This window comes from Sciurus carolinensis, chromosome 7 (genome assembly GCF_902686445.1).
Source record: "Sciurus carolinensis chromosome 7, mSciCar1.2, whole genome shotgun sequence".
In the NCBI taxonomy this organism is placed as follows: Eukaryota; Metazoa; Chordata; class Mammalia; order Rodentia; family Sciuridae; genus Sciurus; species Sciurus carolinensis.
In genome coordinates, this window is record NC_062219.1 from 153,602,860 (window position 1) to 153,625,594 (window position 22,735).

Genomic DNA, 22,735 nt, shown 5'->3' on the forward strand with positions numbered 1-22,735 from the left:
GGAGGATGCAAGAGACATCTGTGCTCTGAGTGACCCTAGTAGGGATACTTTGGTTTTGGCCAAAGCATGTCCCATGGGGGCAAAACCCCAATGAGAAACCTAGAATTATCAGAGTTACCAAGTTGTTCCTTCCCCACGAGCTAGAGCAGACCAACTCTGAGTCCAGACAGGACACCCATAGGTGGCTTGCTGGGGTGAAGTGCTGTGCTGCAGAGTGAACTTTAGCTGGGTCCCCCGTCCTCACCATCCAGGAGGCTGAGGCAGGAGGATCGTAAGTGCCTGGGCAGCCTGGGCAACTTGGCAAGACCTTATCTCAAAACACAAAATAAAAAGGGCTGGGGATGTAGCTCAGTGGTAAAAGCGTCCCTGGGTTCAATCCCCAGTATCAAAAAAAAAAAAAAAAAAAAAAAAAGAGCAAACTTTCTAATCAGTCCAAGCACCTGCCTGAGGATAGTGGAGGGAGCAGGCAAAGGAGGAGAGGGGACTTTTGGGGAGTGAGGAAGTGCTCTAAAACTGCATTGTGGTAACATTTGCACAAATGTATAAATTTATTAAAGCGCACATGGATACCTGAGTAAACTTTATAGTAGATGGATTTTATATCAATAAGGCTATTTTTTTTTAAATCACTATGGATTTCCTGGCACTTTCTAAGAGGAAGTGCCACGAAATCAGACCTTGGAAAGGAAAAGCTGAGGCAGGAGCCACCCCAGAGCTGATCCTTTGTCCCAGCAAGTTCATGTCAAATGGAGCACACAGGCCCACTGAGCTCTGAGTCGTTTCCCCATGCCAACCTGGGATCCTCTTTCTCCTTCCCTGACAAGCCACCCTGTGTATGCTCCCCCACATCCTGGTCAAGAGCAGGAGTGTAATTCAGTTGTCTGCAAAAGCATGTGGGCCAGATGCAAATAGCCTGCTATGCTAAATGATTATTTGAGATGAATCCTAAAAATAGGTGTCTGCTTATTATGTGGTTACAAGGTACTTATTACAGAACAGTTGACTAATCTTTAAAAAAAAAGAGTAGATTTATTTAAATCATTGCCTATTTTTTGTGTATGACTGCTTTAAAATAAATCAAGGCAATGGCAATATTTGCTTCTCAGTTGTCAACACTGTCTGCTAACCAGATGATAAATATGCACATGAGACTTGTGGTGATGGACTAAGATAAGGATTGCAAATGGGGGAAACAACTTATAGAACAGCTCCCCACAGCCTGAGTCCTCAGCAGGGAGAAGGAAGAACCAGGTCAGGTCTCCCAACGGGCCGTCAGGCAGGCACCACGCTCCAGTGCAGATCCTGCGTCTGAAGGGTAAAGGTGATCTCCCCCGTTTAATGGGTGAGCATTGTAGGTCTCAGCCAGATCACAGTGTCATCCAGCCCTGCAGCCAGAGACTGCTTCCGTTTCTTCCACACTGAACACACCATCCCTGCAGGTGGCAGGGTGTCTGTCCACAGGGAAGGGGAGGCAGTGCTTTATCAAAGATCAAGTGCCTGAGAAGCACCACCGCCATGCTGAAGGTTTATTTTTAACTGAATTGACTGAAAGAAAGGAAGAAAGAGAAAAATAATAATAATTTCTCAGCATCTCTGGAAATAGATCTTGATGATTTTACCTCTGTTCTTTTTTTTTTTTTTTTGTACCAGGGGCACTGGACCACTGAGTCACATCCCAGCCCTTTTGATTTTATTTTAAATTTTGACCCAGGGTCTCGCTAAGTTGCTTAGTGCCTCACTAAGTTGCTGGCTTTGAACTAGCGATCCTCCTCCCTCAGCCTCCTGAGCCTCTGGGATTTCAGGCGAGGGCCACCACACCCGCTCTTTCTGTGTTCTCTAAGAGCCATCAACGATCATGTGATTTTTAAAAATAATTTTTACGTATTTTAGTTGTTGATGAATATTTATTTATATGCGGTGCTGAGAATCCAACCCAGTGCCTCACACATGCTAGGCAAGCGCTCCACCCCTGAGCCACAGCCCAGCGCTGACCGCGTGATTTTATAAGCGTGATACTGCCAGGGTGCTCTGTGTTTCGTCCAACACCCCAGAGAACCTGAGGTGTGAGAACCTATGTCTCCACACACCCAGGAGAGCAGGGTGGCAGGAAGGTGGGCTCTCGAGGACAGATCTGGGCTCAGTTTCATTTCTGCTGTTTACCACTCGCTGTTTTAAAGTGTACATGTTGTCTAACTTCTCTGAATCCTGTTTTCCTATTTGTATAAGAAGGCTACTCAGAAGATTTTTGTGAGGTCTCAGGGAGATAATATACACAGACCTGGCATATAGTAGCAGCTTCATAAAAGTAATTAATAGTATTTTAGAATAACAAGAAATTCTCTCAAAAAAGAGGGGAGAGAAATGTGACTGGAACGGCCATAAGGTGTCCCAGAGAATGCAGAACCCCAGCAACCTGAGCTGAGCGCAGTGGCCAGGCAAGAGTCAGGGAGCTCATACCAAGGGCAAGTTTTAGGTAACTAAACACCACCAACTGAGCAGAAAGAAAAACGTGGGTACTTGGGAAGCCCAAACCAAAGTCAATAAAAAGTGTGATTTTGAAATAGTTTAAAACTTACAGAAAAATCGCAAGAAATGCACCCAGAGCTCTCATCTCTTTGCAAGGCCATCGTGGGCTGACCTCTGCCTACCTCACTCTGTCGTTCCCCTCCATAGACGCGCAACCCGTGTTTCCTGAGTCCTGCGGGAGTTTGTACACACATAGTTTGCGTATGGCTACCTCCCGTGGACACATCTGAAGATGTGATGCAAACTTACTCTTAAACAGTTCAACGTGCTTCCTAAGAACATGGACATTCACTAACATAACCACCGTTCACTGATCGATATCAGGACACAAAGCATCAAATAATTCTCCTAATGTATAATAAACCTTATCCAAATCCCAGCAATTACGCCAGTAATATTCTGCATATTGTCCCCCCACCCTGATTCCAGGAGCCAATCTAGGACCACAGACTTCCTGTTTTGTCCTGTGTCTCTAGTCTCTAATCAGGGGCAGTTCCTTGGCCATTCCTGGTCTTCGACATTGACATTTTAATAGAGTGCAGGCCAGCTGTCTGTGGAGCGCGCCTTTCTTTGGTTTGCCTGATGTTTTCTGGGGATAAGATTCGGGCTAGGCCTGCTCAGCGGGGACACAAGCAGCCTCCTCTGGTCCCACTCACAGTCATGTGGCCCTGGCTCACGGAGGCAGTTGTCCCAGACTAGAGAGGTCAACGTAGATCCCTTGGTCAAGGTGTTGTTGGCTGGTTTCTCATCTCGTAAATTACTATTTCTTTTTCTTTGCCTTTTTTATTGCGAAGTAGTTAGTAAGGAGGCACTTTGAGGCCTGAGCCCAGGAGTTTTAGCGTCCATTCATGATTCTTGTCTGAATCAATTATCATGGTAATGGTGGCAAAATGTCCCTCTTTAAATTCCATCATCCTTCTGAGGCCAGGAGGAGCTTTCCTTGGGATTTTCATCCACTCGTCTGTTTATTTGCTCATTGTCAGTCTTGACTCCTGGATTCTTGTTTAATCCAATGGATTGTGACCGGTACCATCATCTTAGAAAAAGCTCCTGTCTCTTGGGGCTCTCTCTGAGCGGCACAGCCAGAGAGACCTCGTTCTGTGGGCCGCGACACTGGAGATTACTGGCGGGCAGTAACATGCTCAGGGACTGCTTGGACGATGGTTGTCTTCCCGAGTGTCTCATCTCCAACCAAGCTACACCCTTCCTGAGGGTGGCTTCCAGCTGTCTTTCAAAACACTTTGCTGTTCAGTAAGAAACAACACTGGTTCTGGACCCAGGTGACCCAGGCCCCCTCAAGCCCCTGTCCTCCCTAAGCCCCTATTTTTCTTGTCAATCAAGTGAGTGATAACTTCCCCAGTTGCCATGTTTGTTTTGAGGGTAAAATGAGGGTTGGTGTGAAGTAAACGGCCTTTTCTGGAACCAGACCTTGCATTCAGAGGCATCTGACTTTCAACTGTTGAAGGGGACGTGCTTATTACGGACCTGCATGTGTCACAGGTGACAACACACAGGGATGCAGTGTGGTGACATTTCTGCTCTCCCTTTTCTCTCCTTCCACTCAAAGAAATGACAGCAGGGCACGTGGAAGCTATTTTAAGGGCCCGATGCAGTCATTTGAAGAGTAACGAAGAAATGTTAACAGCGTCTCTATTCACTGGGCCAGTCAATTGTAGGAACTTCTTGATAATTGACACTGTTCCAGCCCTGGGGAAAATGAAAATTCTGTCTCTTCTTCCGTTCTGGTGGGTTAAATAAATGCAGGGAGCAGCAGCTGGCCTCGGGATAATTAGAAATGATTCAGGATACAGAGCTCGCCGGAATCTCTCAGGGGGCTGGGTTGATTTTGACTAATGTTGTCATCACTCATGTTAAAATGCAGAGCCTGGAGAACCGTGCACCTCCGTGGTGCACACGGCCCGCCGGGGCAGGCCGGGGACGCGCACTGAGCACCACGTGAGGCCCAGGCTGGCTGCAACCACAAGACCATTGACCTACGTTTTCTAAACCAGCAGAACTCGTGGACATCAAAAGGGAACATCGCTTGGGAACACGGTCTTCAGAGACAGCACGGCTGATCCTGCTGAGAGAGAAACACACCCACCACAAACCCTCGTGTTTTGATCACCAGATTGGAAAACAACGCTGCCTCCAGGAGAAACCGGCTCCTGGGGCGCCCTCGCCCTGCAGGCAGCAGGTCCTCGCAGAGCAAGCACGCCACTCCTCCCAGCCCACGCGGACCGTGGCTTCTTTAGAACAGTATCAAGCGGATACCGACCTTTTTTCTTCTATAGCTCTTTGGCTGTATGAAACGGGCCATTTTAATAACCTCGCTTTTTAAAAAGTGGTTTGCGCCAGAACTGAGCTGCATTTTTGGAAGCCTTAAACGGAGAGAGCCACTGGGTTCCGGGAGCATGTACCCAACGTGTGCTGGGGGCGTGGTCCTCGGCCGTGGCTGCTCCCCTGCCCACGTGTGTGACTAAGGCTGGCAGTCGCTCAGGGGCACCAGGGGCCGTGGGGAGCGGGACCCTCTCGTCAGCCAGGAGCCCTGCTGCCATCCAAGCCACAGGAAGTTATCTGGAGAGAGCTTTCCAGAGGCGGCCGACGCACTCGAGCTCAGCTCTTCCCTGGGCTGCCTCGTTTCTCTGCCCATCTTAGCAAGCAAACTGACCGACGGAGGGCGATGGGCAGGTGCGTCATAGCAGACAGGCAGGTGGGTCATGGTGGACGGGGAGAAGCACCGACTGACTTGGCGCTGCCCTGTGCTCCTGGCCTTCTCTGAGCAGCGCAGGGACGGCGAGGACTGAAAGGAGGGCAGGCCTAGCCAGCTTGACTTGCAGGCATCGTTTTATTCCGTTGTTATGACAACACTTTTGAAAAGCTGCACTTCGAGTGTTTAGCGTTCTGCATCTTATTATAGACTTGAAGGTAATACGCCAGGGTGTTGGCGCTGCCCGAGGGGCTCCGTGAAGGCCCGGTGACCGCCGGGGGCCAGGCCAAGACTCGCGCTCCTCTCTCGGCTTTGGGCCTAGAGCTCCCCAACTTGGTTTTTTTCCCCCTCCCCTCAAGAAGGTGAAGGTCCACCCAGGGGAGGGAAGCTCTAAGGATCATGTGGGAAGATACTTATTATTATTCACAGTCTCTATTCTTTGGCTGCATTTGTGAAAAAAAAAAGAGATTCTTTCAAGGCCTTCTGTGTTTCATTTTCTTGATTACAGCCTACGTCACGCAGCTTTCAGGAGCCGGAACATGACGCGTGCTCTGATGGATTTCATGCACTCATTGCAAGCTTCTGGAATGATCCACTTATGTAAACGCAACTTTATAGGAAGAAAGGCGTCTCAAACCCGCAATTATTTGGAAAAGTAACCATCAATAAAGAGCTGTCTTACTGAACCTGAGACGAGAGTCAGGAACTGGCTGTGCTTGTGCTAAGCCGATGAGAACAGAGAGGGTGGTTAAGTTCCGGAACTGGAATTGCTGTTGGCATTAAGCAGTAGGAAGATGTTACCGACCAGTGAGCTGGCTGCACGGTAGCCCTTTTCCGTTGTCATGCTTGACCAGGGAGAAAATTGTATCTGTTGTGTTTAATTCTCCATCTTGAAAGAAATTTGAGAATTTTATCCTGTTCTTCCTAAATCTGTGTGTTCTGTTTGCAATCATGTAAATTATTAATGAGTAAGGTTGACAAAAAAAAAAAAAAAAGGAGGAGCAAAACTATAACAAATGATTAACTGGGGACAACCTGGCGTGAAGCTATTCCAGGGTCGGAAGCCCGGGGTGGCACTATGTATGCATGTGCCGTCACATGCCAGCAGCTTCAGAGCTGAGTGGCTTCCAGAGGCCTGCACACATGTTCTATGCACGGTAATTTTAGCAAATTAAGGGCTATAACAGGGACAGTGGCTTCATTACTGGTCCTTGCTGCTGCATACCAAGAGGGGCCACATGCACAACATCTGCTGAGTTATTTTTGGTTGCCAAAACCAAATAATTTATCAGCAGAATGCAAAGCAGTTAGGCACAGCTATGTGAAAGCCCTAGATTATCAGCAAGCAGGATGGCGTTCTTTCAAAATTGTATATCAAAGGCTTTTAATAGTTTCTTGCTGTCCCCTGCTTTGCCCAAAGGATTTGAAGCTGCAAAACAATAACGAGGCAAAAGCCCATCTAATCCTTAGCTGCAAGCACAGTGCAGTGTAAGAGAGCGAGTGTTTATGCACCCAACTCTGCATTCACCGAGGCCCGGCAGACTCCAGCACCAAAGACAAAGGAATACATTAAAGACTTATTTGTACACATGTGGAAAGCCTAGTGCCGTATTCCCAGCCCAAGGCGGGTGGCACTGTCCCCACAAGGTGCCCACATGGCTCCTCTGATCACACCCAGCTCTTTTGGGCTTGTGCTCAGCTGTTTCTCCCACGACCACCACCCTCTGCCTGCCCACTGTCCTTAGCCAGTCTGTCTGGATGGGAGACACATCCATTTCTATCGAGCAGGAAATTGAGGAATTGGAGGACTTTCCCCAGGACGCCTGTGGGACTCCTGCACTCCTGGACTGCACTGCTGCCCCGGGCTGCGATCACTGTCCGCTCCTCCACCCTTCCCCGTGGCCTCACAGACCACTCCATCCTCCAGACCACACCAGAACTGTTGGAAGGACCCCTTCTGATTTTCTGGGGTTGCACCTCACTCTGCAAGGCCCGACCTTCTTTCCGCCCTTCCCTTTCATTCCCCGGCCTCTGGTTCACTGGTTTTCACTCGCTTTCTTGAGTGAAGCTGTGAAGAGCAGAGGGAGAGAGGCTGAGTTCTTGGAGAACCTGGGAGAAACGGAGCAGGGCTGGGACTCCTGGTCCACCAACTGCTGCACCCCCAGGAAGGAGGGTGTAGGAGGGACAGACAGCCGGCCAGAGGCAGCGTGGGAACGTGTTTTGACCATGATGGTGACAGACCAACTGCAAAGTCACTTTCGAGTCTCTGGGGATTTTGATATGGATTAGATATTAGAAGATGGCAAGGAAGCCTGACTCATTGGGTAGGCATGACAGGGCCTTTGGGTCGTGCAAGAAAATGCCTGTGCTTCTGAGCCGAGTACTGAAGAGCGCGGCAGGGAGGTAACGTGAGCTCGGGTTGGCGTTAGCATGTTCCGTAGCCAGGATACCAAGGGAGAGACAAGCACGTCAGGGGACTCTTGACAAGTGTTGTGCTGGACGGCGACTCCTCAGGACCTGTGTCCTGTCCACTCTCCTTGGTGCGTGTTTGAATGTCGTGCTGGTGTGTGGGTGTCGACTGGCAAGCGCCCAGGCACACAGGCAATCCCCACGCAGCGCCCTGGGAATCAGGGTGGTCAGGCAGTGAACAGCAGGCCGGTGCAGTCCCAGGGATGGCCTTAGTCTTTGTCCTCATGGGGACACAGTGAGCACAGGACGGGAGGAGGCTGCAGACAGTCCACACAGAGCCCCGTCCTCCTCAGAGTTGGCAAGAGGGAGGCCGGTCAGTGTTCTCTCCAAGGAGAAGCAGAATTGGTCTGGCCTTTGAACTGGCTGGGTCTACCTTGTCCAACTTCAAAGGAGACAAGAAGCCACACTGGTGGTCATGTTAACTGGCTGTAATGAGATCCAGGTCCACCTCATTTCCCACTCTGCCCAGGCCGGCATCTGTGTAGACACGGATTCCTGAGGGGGGACCAGCTCCCCTGGACCTGGACAGACTGCCGAGGAGGGAGCTGTGTTGGGAGGAAGCCTCCCGTTTTGCCTGTGTCCTCGGGGAGAAGCTCGTGGGAGTGTCCTGGGACTTGGGGACTTGGAGGCCTCAGGCTGACCGGGCCTGAAGAAACAGAGGCGCACTGAGCACACTGGAAGCGCTGGGCCTCGCCTCACGAGCCCTGGGAAAACGGAACGAGGCAGGAATCTCTGCGTAGGGAGTCGGTGCTCAGGCCCACGGAGAGTGACCTTCCACCACGAGGAGTTCACGGAGAATCTGGCACCAGGGAATGTTAGGAGCAGGTACCTCACTAGAGAGCAAAACCAGCAGAAAGAACGGCTCGTCTTTTGGTGGCCACCCAGTTAGGGGACTCAAATGCCTTTGCCAGAGGTGACTCCCAAGAATCACGCAGGCAGCTTGCAGATGGCACTTTTTCAAATGCTCTGACAGTGGCCCTGTGCACTGGGGGTGAGTTATCGCTATCCCGCCTTACAGCTAAGGACACTGGCCTGTTGGCAGCATTGCAATGACATGGTGGCAGCGCTGAACCAGAAATAGGCTCTCCTCCTCCCAGCTGTGGGCCCGTTGCTCTTCACCTCCACTGCCCCTTAGCTGAGAAGGCAGAGCTGCCAGTCTTGGTGAGGTTCTCCATCCAGCCGAACTGGAGGGTCTTTGGTACCCAGGATGCCCGGAGGCCCCACCAACATGCCAGCCTGTGTTCACCCAGCGCTCACCAGTTCTGAGGTCAGCTAGCTGCCCGAGCCGTTACCCCCTTACCCTCCGAGGTGCCGGGGAAGTGTTGACAGCACAGGGTAATTATAACAACAGCCTTCAGCAGCTACAAGTGGGCCGTCTTTGCTGCTCGGAGAGCAATGTCCTGCACCTCATTCTCCTGTGGTTAGACCCACAAAGTCATGTCCACCAATAGGAACTGGGTTATTGGGTTAATTTGAAGACATCTGCTATGCTGACATAAATATTCAACTGTGTCCCAGGCCCAGCATCTGCCTCTGGATGAACCTGTCAAGAACCCTAATGAGACACTGTCTAATGGGGGAGGGTCCTCAAACCCAACTGCATGTTAAAATTACCTGGGGAGCATTTCGGAAAAGTTGTTGTCTGAGCCTCGTGCCCAGAGATGCTTGCTTAGCTGATCTGGAGAGGGACCTGGGCCTGGGGACGTTTTGTTCAACTTTCTCAGGTTCATTTTTGTGCATGTACACAGTACGCAGTCTCCACTGCCACATCTGCCTCCCTTTCACATGATATGTAAAAAGACCAGAGTCATTAACGTGTTTTAGTTGCTTGACTACAAAAGATATCTGAAAAAAGCTTTGCAAGTCTTTACCTGAAAAGAAGGCTAAAACCATTTCTCTTGGAACATAGGAATGGTTCTGAAAATGTTAAGATTTAAAGGAACTTCCCCACGGTTGTGAAGATTTAAGGAGCCATGCGTGAGGACTGGACCTGTGGTCACCTGTCCTTGCTTCCCAGTGCTGCCTGACAGAACGAGTGCCCGCCACCCCAGGCGCTGATGCCAGAGCCCAGGCTGCTGGGTTCCTGGAACGTGGCTCTGCTTCTGTTGTGTGGTCTCTGCTGCAGCTACGCAACCTCCTCAGACCTCCCTGTCATCTGTGAAGTGGGTGATAAGAGGACCAGACTCGGGTTGCTGTGAAGGTCAGGTCAGCTCATGATACAGGGAGCCGTGCACAGTGGGTACACTCCTTATCTTCTTGTGGCAGAGAGGAGGACACAGCATCAGGGCCAGTTTAAGAAGGTCTAGATGGAAACTGCTGCGCATCCCCAGAGGACAGGGGTTCAGAGGAGGCGGACTTCACCAGCTCAGTGACTTACCGGGCCCTCCTTCATAAGCTTTGTGCTTTCTCAGCGCTCCTGAAAGTTGGTTCAGAAACGCCAGTGAGGCTTCTGCTGTCTGCAGAGGAAGAACAAGCAGTTGGTTCTTCCAGTTTACAAAATGGCAGGCTTCCTGGGTATTCCAAGAGCCGGTTTTCCCTGGTGTGATCTGCCGGCTGTCAAGCGGATCCCCTCCAGACACTCAGCTGCTCTGAGCCTTTTCTTTTTTGAAGGATGCCATTCACACTGCGTGTTTCTCGAACTTCGTGGCAAGACTTTGGATTTGAAAGCACAAGAACATTGACTGTGGGTGTTGAGGTGATGAGATGGATGAGGAGAACTCAGACTGTGAACTAGGCGGTGTCTTTCAGAATGACATGCATTCACAGAAGAATGTATTGTGATTCCTAGGAGGGATGGGATTTTTGCACCAAAAATACATCCTTCGGCAGGGTGTGCCTATTGTTTCTGAGTCAGCAGTGCGGGTGTTCCAGCCCAGGGACAGATGCCCTCCAACTGTTCAGACGGGGGTATTCAGGGTGAAGAGAGAAGGGACCGCAGCATGGACAGGTGGCCCGCCCAGTCAGTCATTGCACCCCTGCGCTCCAGAGTAGAATTCCAGACTCCACTGTGTGACACAATTAATATTCCCAGCAGAAAAGGACAAGAATCAGAGGTCTCTGGCACTTCCAGAGTCAAGGCGAACTGTTTAAGTCAGAGCATTTGTGTTAGCATCTGGCTCACATATCCAGTACCTTCCTCCCGAGGAAGAGGCAATTCCACACCGTCACAGCTCAGTTAGGAGACGGAGAACCTTGGGGAGCTCACATCCAGTGTGTTCCATCAGGGCTACAGAGAAGTGGAAGTAAGGAAGCAGCAGCCTGCAGAAGGTGAAGCCCCCGCACACGGGACGTCCTGCGTCGCGAGGCAGCTCGTGAGCACCGCACGTCCACAGGACAGAGATCTCATAACACTCGCATCCTGATTCCCCAGGACCGAAGGCATCCTTCTGTAAAGGGCACCCAGTGGCACGCAGTCACACCCAGGTCCACGTTAGCATGGTCACCATCACCAGAGTCCAGGGTAAGAAGACACAGCCTTTCCCGAGCAGTGAAAGTACCATGTTGTTGTGCTGGACAGTCAATGTGGTCTTAGCGGAACCTGAGGCTCCAAGTGGTAAATCTGGCACCACAATGAGGCTGTTAAGGAGTCATGACCCCACTGTCCGTGCTGGGCTCCCCGTGGGAGGGTGTGGGCCTGGGGATCCTCACTCCCCCGCTGACATTTGCTCAAGACAAAATCTGATTATGGCACGTAATTCTGGCTTAGATTCAGTCGAATCACTTTTTCCCAAAAAGGGGAACTGAGGGATTCATACAGATGTTTCCTTTTCTTTTCCTTCCCTGTCTTTTGTAGCCACTTTTAGGTCTTTGGAGGAGCTTGATGGACAGGAGAGAAGAGCAGTTAGGTCAGCAGTGCAGTCTTGCCCTGCAATGCCTTGGTCAACCAGCTGCATGGGACCTCGGAGGGTGCGTCCCTTCAGAGGACATTTCATACATCTCAGGAGAGATTTGCTGCCTGAGAAATGGCTGCATTTTGAATGTCCATCTTTCTGATTGCTTAACTGATAACTTCCTATGTTCCCCTTTTTGCCTGGCTACTAGGAAGCTCAAAGCAAAACCAATTGCTCAGTCAGAGCAAGAACACTGGTTCTTTGCAGTTAGTGTATTTACTTTCTCCAGCTGCTCCACTGGACACCGATTTTCTCTTTCCTGTAGGCGGTTATTGGCCCAGCCTCGCTTCAACACCAGGGAGTACATTTTTTAAGGTAAACTGTAAAGGAGTCTCTGTCTTCTCTCAGCCACCATGTGTGAGTTCAAGGAGGCTTTTGCAGCCATCTGTCACTGACGAGAGTCACGAGAAACTCTCCATCCATGTCCATCTACTGCTGTTGTTGGCTTCAGTTTTTTGGAAGCCACTGCACCACAGAGGTTCAGGGACAACACGGGAGCTGGAAATGTGACCTTCACGGTGACATCTCCCCACTGTGAAGCTTGATAAAGACAGCAGTCACCAGGCCCAGCGAGTTATCCTCCTATAGGAAATCATACCTAAAGGCTCACAGGACCATGAAGATACCTTCTCTTGCGTGGAAGTGAAATGTGGGCATTTCTGGAAAGGATTGAATAAGAGTTAAGTCAGTGAGCCTCAGCTGTTGTTCTGGAAATTTTATTCAAATCCAGTCTGGGTGCATCTGAGAACTCCGATTGTGATGCAAATCAAAGAGAATGATACTTGTGCTTTGTAAGCAAGGCGACAGCGCCCGCCCGTCCTGCAGACTGGTTGCCACTCCAAGTCTCTGCTGATGGAGACAGAGGGTAAAACGCGCGTGTGCTAATCACGCCTGACACCGGTCGTTTTTCTTCAGCTTCAGGTGATTATTCTGCGTAGTTCTCCTGTGCCCGCATCAAAGCTGCATGAATGCACAATGAGCTTGTTTTCCTACATTTGTTAATTAACAATTGAACAGATCTAGGGATACTTCACATCTGGGCAGGGGCCAGACAACCCCTGTCCTCACGGGACAAAAGTTCCCAGGCTTGTGTCTTCTGTATTCCCCTCCCCTCCGTGGGGCTGGTGGACCTCTGAGCCTCCGAGAGAGGCCGGGCTTGCCTGTGACACACATCATTTATCAGACATGTTGCTCACTCAGAGGAAAGGGATGTTTCATTTCCTGACAACGGGCACCTCTGTGGACACGGTGGACGCTTACTTGGCTGGAATAATGAATCTGTCGCTTGGATGATGTGGGAAAGCCTCTCATGGACAATGAGGGTCCGGAAGAGTCTCATTATGGCCTGGTTATCCATTGATAATCTCAGCCTGAGTGGACGGACTGCCAGGTGAGTTGCTGAGCCACAAGAGCTGGCAGCCACCCGCTGCGAGGTTGGCGGGAGGGTGCGGCTCACGAGACCTGCTCCTGGCCTGCAGTTGCTGCTCTTGGAACCCTGCGTGTGGACATCCAGGACTCTGACGCCACACAGCCTAGGGCTGAGCCTCAGCTCTGCGCACTCTCATCTATAAAGTGAGCTCATGGAGGTAGTTACGGTGTGCTGTTGGGAGGACTCCACGGGTCGTCACAGGTGCATGCAGGACATTCTGTTGAATGCTGGTTCTTATTAGTATGACTATACAGCTTCCTTTAGGTTCACCACGGAAGAGGCTCTGGGTCCACATGCAATGCAAGACCTGAACACATGTGTCTGCAGTTCAGAATCTGCATTTATCTTTAAAGATGGCAGTGGCTTCGGTCTCCCCTGGTGTCCAGGAAGGCCGAGTCTCTACTTGCCTGCATTCAGGACCCAGGATGTACCCAAAGGGAGGTGACAGGGAAGACCACTTCCCTGCCTGTGGACTCCTGTGGGCAGCAGCTGGCCAGGCTCCTCTTTCCCCAGCTGAACTGCAGAGTGAGGCTGGTCCCCTAAAGGAGACATTGCGTGCCCCCCACGTGTCTTTTCCGCAGCACCTTGATAACCTTGATAACCATACCCACGTTTACGCAAGCACCCGAGTCCATGTCAGCCCTCGCCTCCTGTTGCTTTGGCTATTTTCTTCCATCAGTGGGGAAAGAGCCATTTTGCAACAGAGAGCCAAAAAGTCTAGAAATTACATCTGGAAAATATCTTAATGTGAAGAAACACACACTGAAGATCTTAAAAAAGAAAATGACCCTTGCAAAAGAAACACCACGTGTCGTTTCTGTCCTATTTTAGGCCAAAGATCATTGTGACAAGAATCAAAGGGCAAACTTTTTTTTTTTGGAATGTCATGGGATCCTGAAAAGGGAGCACTTCTTGACCTTTCTTATGTCACCAGGGGCCAGGTTTCCATCTGTAAAACCAAGTGTCCACGGACGGCATTAGATAATAAGAGTAAGCAGCCACATTTCAGGCCCCCTGTCAACTTTGGCTTCAAAGTGGCCACATTTTGGTGGTTAGAGGAGGCGGCAGGCAGAACAGAGTGCCCTGCCCTCTCCAGCGTGACCTTGGGGTGGGGAGACCCTGGGGAAGCCAGGCGCCCCGGGGCCCCTGCCGCCGTGCCTGATCCCGGGAGGACCAGGTGACTCTCCACTGTGTCGCCTGATTGTGAAGTAGGAACACCGAGGTCCCATCACAGGGCTGTCTCTGGTTCAAATGGGACAAGGGAGAAAAGAGCCGTTGAACTCTCTGAGAGCCCACCCGAAGTGAGGTCCTGTCACTTGGACCCAAGCAGGATTACGCACTACTCTTAAGCAGACCTCGGACTCAAGTTGAGGAACAGCAGACGCTAGGCCACCAGGCAGGCGGCAGGTGCAGGCAGAAGAGGTAGAGAAGGAAGCGGTGGGTGGCTGCGGGCGTGGGCACGCCTCGCCTCTGTGCCTGGGTCGGGTGCAGGCACCGCGGTCAGTCCAGCTACACTTCCCTCTCTCTCCATCTCCTCAGGGGGCCCTGATGTGAGGATAATCCCCGAAGTAGAGGTGTGAAGCACCTGCTCTAGCGAGACCGAGACCACTCTGCTTTTCGAAGAAGTTGTTTGGACTCCTGCCAATTCAAATGTTGGATCAGCCCCTTTGAAACTCCTCCTCAATGCTCTCAGCTCCACTTTCCTGAATCCTCCCCAACACACCAACCAAATATGTTTGCTTCTGATATAAAATTAAGAAGGTGCTCCTTAGGCCAACACGCAACCAGAGGAGAAGGTGGGTTGTAGATTTGGTTAATCTACCAGTGACTACTCTGTGTTATTTGCCTCACAGTGAGAACTTTGACAGGGAGGATATGAGGCTGTGGTCTCAATCTCTTTCACAGCTGACTGTATGGACCCACCCAGTTATTTATTTCTGGGAGACAAATCCCTCTCAAACTCAGTGGCTCGAGGCCAGACAGTGGGTTGGGAACTGGAGAGCTCTGGGAGAGTTCTGGCTCAGGTCTTCCATCAGTAGCCAGACATGGAGGAGCAGGGCTGGTTGCTGAGCGGCCACCTCCTCTCTCTTCCCTCGGGTCTCTCTGTGGCTGGCTAGCTTCCTCACAGCATGGTGGTCTCGAAACAGTCAGAACTAACGCGGCAAAGCAGCTGCTAGCTTCAAGAGTTGCTGCTCCCACAACAGTAGAAGGGGGCTGTCTGCTGTCATCTACCCTCACTCCACACTCTGTCCATCAAGAACGTCACTATTCCAAAGGGATGGGACATAGACCCCCAGCTCTTCATGGGAGGAGCGGGAGGGTAATCTCGTTGGAGGGTCCTGTTGGTAGGTAGGAAAGATGGCTGAGGTCATCTCTGAAGCATCCAGTCTGCTCTGTGGAGGGCCGTGGTTCAGGCTCGAGCTGTGGAAAGGGTGTCTCTTTCTGATACTGACATTTGTTTATAATCTCACCTTAATCCCCAGACAGGGGCTCCAAACCTGTTAAGCCCCAGCCATCCTGAGGCCCCTTCCTCCCTACAACCCCGAGGCCTCAATGTCTAAACAGCTCCTGCTGAACTTCCTCAACATCTCAGGCACCCGCCTCTGCTCTGCCCCATGCCACCACCCTCAGAGAAGGGCAGCTAAGAGAGCCGGGCACATCCTCCTGGGCCCCCTGGCTCCTCGTCTTTCCGCGGCAGCTGTATGGGGTGTACTTGAGGGCACTCGGTGTCATTCTGACCCTAGCCAGAAGCCCTGCTTCCCAGTATCCCCGGCAGCTAGGATTTCACAGGTGAAGCGGGACCCCGTTGAGGCGCCTGCACGAGATGAGGTGGGCGTGAGAGGGAGGATGTGCAGATTCCTTTTCCAAGGCAGCCGCAGCAAATGCCCACAAATGTGGCTTAAAACAAGACACACGCACGGCTCTGGAGGAGTTTCCCTGACCCCTGCGGCGGCACAGACGCACTTCCTTCTGGAGACTCCTCAAGAAAATCCTCCTCCTCATCTTTTGGGGTCCTGGGGGCCTCCTGCATTCCTTCCCCTGTGACCCCTTCCTCCACCTCCTAAGCCACAGCCCTGCCCCTTCCTGGCCCCTCTTCCTTAGTCACATGGCTTCTCTGCCTGTGGGGAGTGGCGGACTCAGCCAGGCCCAGGTGGGTCCAGGACGCCCTCAAGCCCTGCGCTGAGCCCCACCTGCAGAGCCCCTCTGATCACACGATCACACCGGGTGGCGAGCTTGCGGGTCCAGGGATTAGGATGCAGACGTCCTGGGACATGATTCTGCTGCCCCAACGTTACCATCTCCCGCCTCCTGCACTGAGCGCCTGTCTTTTGCTGTGGTGGCTCCGGGCAGGCTGTTCCCTGACCAGGGTGGTGGAAGCTCATTTTGGAGCCAGGAGTTCTGAAACCACCAGGCAGCTTCTGGACTCTAGATGGGGCGGCGGGCCCGGTGGCACCCTGTTCCACACTGGTCTTCCAAAAGCCAGCCTAGGGCCTTCAATATACCATGTTTCCTAGGCTTCCTGACCCCACAATTCTGGAGCCATTTCCGTTTCTACCTGCTCTGCTGAGTGGACCCTGCATTGAAAAGTCTACTCTGAAGATGAAGCAGTGCCCAGATAACAGAGTCAGACGGTAACCTGGGAGGACAGGGGTCTCCTCAAAGCAGACGCTGCCACCAGCCTTTCCAACCAGAAGCACAGTGTGGTCTCCCGCTCAAGGGTTGCCAGCTGGTCTTGGTCTGGAGTCTTCATGCAGGATCCATCAACCTCGAACCTCGGCCTCATCGGGACACCTCGACGTGGGGACATATTGACTGGAAGGTAGACGGTCACGGTGAAGGCCAAGGCAGAGTCATCCCTGAACTTCTCATGTAGCAAAAGGCAAGGAAGTGAAACGCCACGCTGGAACTGGCCTCCCGAGATGGCCCTCGCTCCAGGGCACTGTCATTCTGAGTCATCCCTCCTCTGAGGCGGGAATATGGCGGTGCTCCATGATCCATCTGTGCTTCTTCTGTGTTTCTAGGGTTCCCTTCTCCCGCCCGCCCTCACACCCTTCCAAGAGTCCCGGAAGACAAGGACGGAAGGAGACGAGCCCCAGGAGAATGGAGGCGCGATTTCTTCAGTCCCTTGGGAAGGAAGAGCTCACGTCCGGGGCTGGTGGTGAGGGCCAGTGGTATTCAACTCCAAAGGTAAGGACAGATCCAGGAGGGTCTGGAGGACGTGCTTCTCGCCATGAGGTGGTTTTTGGTGTGGCCCTCGTTCTGCCGCCACCGCCACGTTCCTGGCAGCCTGGCTCACCATCCTTCCCCAGGCCTTCCTTGCTGGCCGGGCTCCTCGCTGTCCTGACCTTTCCCACCTGGAATCTCTCTCTGACCAATGTTTGCTGTCTGCTCCTGGTGGGCAGCCTGCCAGCTCTGAGGCCTCAGGAGAAGCCGAGCAGAGCGGAGCTCACGGTGCTGGGCCTCTGTCTGCACAGGCCCCCTTCCCTTCCATCCATCTGCGATGTCACAGGCACACTAGAGAAACCATCCCTGTCCAGCCACGGCCCCTGCTTCCTCTGACCTTCCTCAGCTGCTTTTTCTAGAGCCATCATGTGACTTATTATCTAAATCCAGACACTTCTGAGTGGAGGAAGTGCTATTAATAATCATGCTGCCTGCCACACAGGTGCATGTTGGGTTTGGGGGTGACGCAAGGGTCCCTGGTGATTATAGGCTGGTATAGTCTCCAGGGTGGCACTATTAGTGGAAACTTTGGGAGGTGGGGTCAAGAGGTCCTTGGTCAATTGGGGGCATGCTCTCCAAGGGGACTGTAGGACCCCTGTCTCTCCCTGTTCCTGGTCCAAGAGGTAATCCCTCCTAGCTCCCACTGGAGTTCCAACTATTTGCTGTCTGTCATGAGGTGATGGAGTCAAGAGGTGGCCCTCACCAAACCTGCAAAATGCCATTGAGACGTTCTGCCTCCAAAACAGTGAGCTAAATAAACCTATCTTTATTTCATAAATATCTTGTGTCAGGTATTTTGTTATAGTGATAAAAAGTATACCTGGGGCAAACCAAGCATGTGGTCACCCATAGCACACTGTCCTATATTGGTTCCTTCTTTCTCCCTGTCAGACTGTACTCTCTGAAGGTATCTTCAATATCTTACTCATTTATATTGGATGAGAATCTGACTTTGACCAGATCCCAAAATAGTGCACACACGCTTAAACTGAAAATAAAAAAGAGTGATATTTGCTTAAATTACATAACACTGTAGGCTTAGACTCAAAATGCACCTAAGGATTTAAAATGATTGTTAATTGGTTCATTGTTTTTCGAATGCTAAACATTGTGAATAACGCTCCCTTTGTTTAAGACGCCTCCCTCCCTGTTCCAGCGGGGACTTCATTTTGATCTTATGGGAAACAACACAGACATATTGCACCTTATTTGCTTTCACTGTTGAAAATATTCTAATTTCCTGTTTCATTAGTGTAATGAAGGTGTGAAAGCATTCATCTCCCCCACAGTGCTCCTTGGTCTCACAATAAAATAAACCAAAGCAGCTTCTTTTCTCGAGGGTGCTCTGGATTTCCTTTGGGGAGGGCGGTCCAGCACAGAGCCACGTGTAAGATGATCTTTTCTAGGTAGCCTGCCACACTCGGAAGAACATCTGTTACTCACAGGGAACACTTCCAGCCAAGTGGGATGAGTGTACTGTGACTAAACCAAACCAAAACCGAAGCCTGGACCCTGAACCAGAGAGGAAGGGCAGAGGCGGGAGGAGAACCGCGCATTCGCGGTAGGTCGAGAGGCAGGAGGGACTCCCTTCCATTGAACCCACACGAAGGTGCCCTTGTGCTTGAGTGAGGAATATGTCGCTTCAAGAAACCACCCGCCAGAATAGGATCCGAAAGTAGGAGAAAGGGGACCAAAGCAAGTGCTGCCAGTGGGTGGAAATACTCAACATCTCTTGCTTTTCCAGACAGATCTGCTCGTCGCCGGCCGGGTGTTTGCATGGCAACTGCTTCGCGACACCGTTCCACACCTAGGTTGGCCTTTGGGAACCAATGAAGGGCTGTGGAGGGCCATCCCCCGCCCCGCCCTGCCGTGCGCCCCTCCATTGTCTGATGCGGCTGGTATTCTTTTCTGCTTGAATGGCCACGAACACAAGCCGTCTCTCTCCCCAGCTCCTGGACCTCTGCCTGGCAGACAAGCAACCCTGGTAACAAGCTTCACAAGCAGGAGCCGCTCTCGGCCACGGGGCACAGGAAGCCCCACTGGAAAGTCAGATCTGCCATGGCCCCAGGAGCACCATTGTGTACATGAAAGGGCTTTCGCTTCCACCACCACTTCCTCCCAAGAAAGCGAGAAGCTGGTTTTAGACTTCTAACTTCTTTTCAGAATTAAAACAAGACAGCTTTAATTTTTTTCCCCCAACACATTGAATGCAGCGACTTATAAAGTAAAACACACGCTTAGACCCAAGAGCCTATTGTCTGAATGATCAGACCATTTACTACAGAACCAGAAAGCCATACTGCTCACTGTCCACAGCTGTCTCCGCTGCGTTTTGGTCCCTTGACAGAGGGGTGAACTAATAATCCCTGAATTCACCCAACTTGTAACAGAAATGGCTTGGTTACATTTCCAAAGGGCATGTGGCTGGTATCACAGCTGCACTGTGGGGTTTTATTATGGTAACAATGTTTCCATTGCAATGACCTCAGGTTTAGTGCGGGACACCTCGCTGCCATGCAGGGCCCCACTGCGTGGACTCTGATACCCAAGCAGGGACTTCACATGCAAGTTTAGCTACCAACATCTGTAGACATAAGCATTTCCTCCCTGGTCTCCTGGACTTCTTTGGACCACCCTTGAGATGGGACAGGGCCGTTCTCTGCTGGAAATAACACTGTCAATAACAAAGAAAGGGAGCCATTTCTGGAGTCTGTGTTTGGGTAATCAGAATTCCATGCAAGTCCCTGGTGGGCACTTTCAGTTTTCTTCTCTAGCTTTGTATATCTTTATATTCATACTGAGGATAAAATATTCAAAGCAAAATCGCACATTAGCATTTCAGGGGAAGAGAGAAACAACACCAATTGGGAGTCTTTTGGAAAAACCACATATGCAGGATGCTTTTATTAACAGATCCTCCAGTTAGGGTTTTGGAAGCATCACATTTTTGGACAAATGCATTGTCTTCCAAGGGGAAAGGCTACCATTTGGAAGGACCTCCACTGAAGGGCAGCTGAACACAGGAGGCTGACCCCCAGGGCTGGCTAGAGGGGCACAGAGAAGGAGGAGGCCTTTCCTCTAGTAACTGTCACCCCAGGTAGATGTGTCCCTGCAGTTCATCCCTACTGGGGGAGGGCAGCTACTGGCTACTTCCTGACTGACCACTAGAGACTAGCTGTGCTGTTTCTGGTTCTGGGGAGTCCATGGTTGACATTCCTGCTGTGACAGCAGGTAAAACGCAGTGTGGTGGACCTAGAAGACGTGTGTGGGCAGACCCTGGAAGAGCAAGAGGAAGAGAAGTAAACCAGTAGGAATATCGGGGATGGGGGCTGTCCTCAGACCACACAAACCTGAGATGAAACCAAAAGGAAGAAACGACTGTGTCAGGTGATCATGGGATGAACAGCAGCTCACAGGTGATGCACAGCCCCCTCAAGGGGGGCATGCAGTGTCTGTGGGAATGGGGGCAATGAGCAGTCACAATCCTAGACCTGCAGCCAAGAGCAGGGGCACAGGCAGACGGGGGGTGGGTTGGGGGGAGGGAGGACTAGCCCAACACGTTTCCCCAGACTGGAAGCTCACGCTCTCTCTTCTGTCACTCACACCACACACAGGCACCTCAGCTGCCAGGTACTCTGCATCGCCCCGCTGCACAGGGCCAGCCTGCTTCTCTAGGCTTCCCACTTGCTGTCTTGCTCCTGAGCTGTCACTTTGCAGCCCTTCTGCCACCCTAACACCTTCATGGCTTCAGCTGACTGAATTTCAAACAGCACCCACTCCCTTCTCAATTGAAGGTTCTCTACCGGATGGTCACTACCTTGCGGGAGGAGTCAGGAGGTGACAGTCTTGGGCAACACTGTGGCAGACGCCTCCTTCTGGGACCCCTCCTGCCAAGACACCTGCCGGTGGCTCCTGTCCTCAGGAGCATCCCACGTCCCCATCCTCCCAGACGCAGGTCCACATCAAGGCAACTCGCTTCCCCTCTCTTGTCCCTCTTCCCAGTTCTCATCGCCTCCCCCCCTCAAGGCCCATGTGGAATTCAGACGCGGTGAGGAGGGGGCTGATTCACAACCAAGCTGAACTGGTCAGCCAGGGGGCAAGTGACGCCCCTGGCCGGTGATCCTCCCCTGAGCTGGATTCTGCCAGAAGTCGTTGGGCAGCCGGGGCCACGCCGCCCCCGTCCGCCAGCGCTCAAGCACCCCTCCCCACCTCCGGCCACGATCCTGCAGTCGTGCGTTTCCGGGCCCCAGAAACGCTTCTGCCCGGGCACCGCCGCGGGCTCTCTGACCTTCTCGGCCGCGCCTCCTCTCCCCAGGGCATCCTCCGGCTCTGCCTGCAGAGTGCGTGTGCCCCTCTCGCTCAGCAACTTCCCTTCTCTCCGCGGAGGGCATCAGATGCCCGAGTCGCCAGGGTCGCCGAAGCCCGGGACGCCGGGTCCGCACGGCTGCCACGCTCACTCCACGCTCACCAAGTCGAGGACGCCCTCCCTCCAAATCGGAAGCAAGAGAACAAACGAAGCGGTGCGCCTACCTAAGGACGAACGCTCCTGGTCATGACAGGAGCTCGGCCCCCGGCGCGTCACCTCGGCGCCCACACGATGTCGGGCTGCCTGCTCTCGGGCTCTGCCCACAGCCCGAGCTACTCGCGCGGGTGAAAGGGAAGGGCCGCGGTGACAGCCGTGTCCCCGCGCTGCTGTCCCGGCGTCGCTGCCCCGGGCCAAGTTGCGGGGCGGAGCGGGGGCGCGGCGGGCGGAGCGCGGGGCGGGGCGCGGGCGGGGCGCGGGCGGGGCCGCGGCGTCACTGGAGCGGGGCGGCGACGCGCGGGGGCAGCTGCCTGGCCGCCGCCCGGACCGGTGCCTGGGGTAGCTCCCGGTTCCTTGCGCCCGCTGGTGCCACGGCTTTGGAGCCATCCTTGGAACCGCGCTGGGGCTGGAGCGGCCTGGGGCACGGAGCGCACGGAGGGCGGAAGGGAAGCCAGGCCGGCGGCGACCGGACCTAGCGGAGGCCGCTCGGGAGCGGCGGGCCCGAGGGCGGCGGCTGGGCAGGGTTGCTCTGGGAAGCCCTTCGAGAGGCCGGGTGACCCACGGGGCTGCACCGCGGCGTGTGTGGACAGCCGCCTCATCATAATGGGGTGAAAATTATTTTTTAAATTTTGTTTTGGTGGATGTGAATGATACGTAAAGATTTCCTTTAGGAAAGTCTGGGTCTGCTCGACAAAAACAATTCATCACTCTGCCCCCTCCTTCCGCAGGCAATCCCTGCCAGGCCCCGGTTTCCTCGTCTGTAAAACACCCTGTTGAGTAAATTGTTCATTTAGAACATATTAAGTAGAGTGGTACCCACAAAATGCGCCCACCCCTCCCGCACCTGGGGTACAGGCGCTTTACCAGGGCATTTGGAAGAGTCAGTGAGCTTGGCAGCTGTTCCTAGGAGACCTGTCAAGTCCCTCTCAGTCCTGAAGGACCCCACCTCAGGCCTGGAAGGAAGC

The 22,735-nt window shown here is 52.6% G+C and overlaps 1 protein-coding gene across 4 annotated transcripts in view; it reads right to left on the reverse strand.

The window, feature by feature from the left end:
- The window catches only part of Ripor2 (RHO family interacting cell polarization regulator 2), a 104,852-nt gene that overhangs the window by 59,588 nt on the left and 22,529 nt on the right, over positions 1–22,735 (reverse strand). The window contains exon 1 of one of the 4 annotated variants that reach the window (XM_047559044.1): positions 21,779–21,967. The exons of the other annotated variants lie outside the window; for them this stretch is intronic. The gene's annotated coding sequence lies outside the window, so the exon portion shown is untranslated. Of the gene's footprint in view, positions 1–21,778; positions 21,968–22,735 lie in introns of those variants that run through there. 4 annotated transcript variants of the gene reach the window in all.